Raw genomic sequence first — 2500 nt, 5'->3', positions numbered from 1 at the left:
CCGCCACCTGCAGGTCCCCCGCAACATGACCTGCTGCACCGATGATACCGCCATCTATGAGACGCCACGCCGACTACGACATCGCTAGGTCCCACAGTGCCCATTTTCCGACGCCACCCACAAACCCTGCATCATCTGCCCACCACAGGAGCCCCAACGCCTGTGCCTGCGTCGCACGAAGTCGTCGACCGACAATCGCTCCACCCGCACCCGCACGTGCCCCACCCCAACCGCCCAAATCGCAACTCCAGCGGATGAACGGCGGACTCTTCCCGCACTCGTAACGTGCAATCCGCCCCTATATCTTGCGTTTCATGAAGAGTTATATCGAATATGCCATATTCCCGCTGTCCCTATACATGCTGTAAGTAGCTCGCTTGCTACAGCAGCAGCAGCAGCAGCACCACCTCCGCGCGCTTCCCTGGGGGCACTGAACCGCAGGATGCGAGACCCCACGCCCAGTGGCAAACAGGGCTCCTCTCAGAATATAGGCGGTCCCTACCCCTCACAACGATGACGGTGGGAGGGCCGTTTTACGAGACCATTTCCTGCGGTGCCAACGCTGTCGTAGAGCCGATACTCCATCTTTGGTACAAGGCAATCATTCCGCTGTAAATCAGTACGTCACTCGTAGTTCAGTCACCTCACAGCACTGCTCAGTAAACTATGCAGGCCCACATAGATAGATTATGATAGATTATATACGCAAATGCCCCTATACATGCTGAACGTCCGTACACACAAAATGAACCACACGTCAGCCACACACTCTATCACACACTACTCTCTGCCTGTAACAGACACAGATACAACTACTAAGCACCAGCATGGACCAACGTCCGGTGCATCCTATCCGCCACAGTACACCAACTACGCTATGATAACCAGACCGGGAGGTCCAATCATAAAACAGAATACCCCACTCGTCCGACAACCACAATTGCTCAGAGAAGCCACCAACACCCACACATGTCCTACACAGGGGTGCACCCATCACCACCACACTGCCTCGTCTTACAGCACAAACACACTGGCAGGAATGAAACACACAGGTCTGCCGCAACCACAGACACGGCTCGCCCCCTCTCACTGGCGAAAAGCGCATCCCGACGTGACATAACTCCTTTGACACACTGACGCTGCCTCGGGCATCCACGTCCTACGGTCGATATCAACGAACCTCCCCCCCCCCCTCCCCCCCACAACACGCCATCCCATACCACATTGTGTACCGTACCCAAACCTAACGTGTACTGTACTACAACGCAATGTGTACCATAACACAACCCAGTTTGTACCTTAACCTAACCTATGTCACCTTAACCTAACCTATGTCACCTTAACCTAACCTATGTCACCTTAACCTAACCTATGTCACCTTAACCTAACCTATGTCACCTTAACCTAACCTATGTCACCTTAACCTAACCTATGTCACCTTAACCTAACCTATGTCACCTTAACCTAACCCATCTTGCACCTTAACCTAACCCATCTTGCACCTTAACCTAACCCATCTTGCACCTTAACCTAACCCATCTTGCACCTTAACCTAACCCATCTTGCACCTTAACCTAACCTATGTTGCACCTTAACCTAACCTGTGTTGCACCTTAACCTACCTCAATTTGCACCGCAATGTAACGCAATTTGCACCGCAATGTAACGCAATTTGCACCGCAATGTAACGCAATTTGCACCGCAATGTAACGCAATTTGCACCGCAATGTAACGCAATTTGCACCGCAATGTAACGCAATTTGCACCGCAATGTAACGCAATTTGCACCGCAATGTAACGCAATTTGCACCGCAATGTAACGCAATTTGCACCGCAATGTAACGCAATTTGCACCGCAATGTAACGCAATTTGCACCGCAATGTAACTCAATTTGCACCGCAATGTAACTCAATTTGCACCGCAATGTAACTCAATTTGCACCGCAATGTAACTCAATTTGCACCGCAATGTAACTCAATTTGCACCGCAATGTAACTCAATTTGCACCGCAATGTAACTCAATTTGCACCGCAATGTAACTCAATTTGCACCGCAATGTAACTCAATTTGCACCGCAATGTAATGCAATTTGCACCGCAATGTAATGCAATTTGTACCGCAATCTACCCCCACATTGTGCCTTAACCTAACCCACATTGTGCCTTAACCTAACCCACGTTGTGCCTTAACCTAACCCACGTTGTGCCTTAACCTAACCCACGTTGTGCCTTAACCTAACCCACGTTGTGCCTTAACCTAACCCAAGTTGTGCCTTAACCTAACCCAAGTTGTGCCTTAACCTAACCCAAGTTGTGCCTTAACCTAACCCAAGTTGTGCCTTAACCTAACCCAAGTTGTGCCTTAACCTAACCCAAGTTGTGCCTTAACCTAACCCAAGTTGTGCCTTAACCTAACCCAAGTTGTGCCTTAACCTAACCCAAGTTGTGCCTTAACCTAACCCAAGTTGTGCCTTAACCTAACCCAAGTTGTGCCTTAACC

This window comes from Schistocerca cancellata, unplaced genomic scaffold, assembly GCF_023864275.1.
Source record: "Schistocerca cancellata isolate TAMUIC-IGC-003103 unplaced genomic scaffold, iqSchCanc2.1 HiC_scaffold_925, whole genome shotgun sequence".
Taxonomy (NCBI): domain Eukaryota; kingdom Metazoa; phylum Arthropoda; class Insecta; order Orthoptera; family Acrididae; genus Schistocerca; species Schistocerca cancellata.
The sequence above is the reverse complement of the archived record's forward strand: the minus strand, read 5'-3'. Positions refer to the sequence as shown.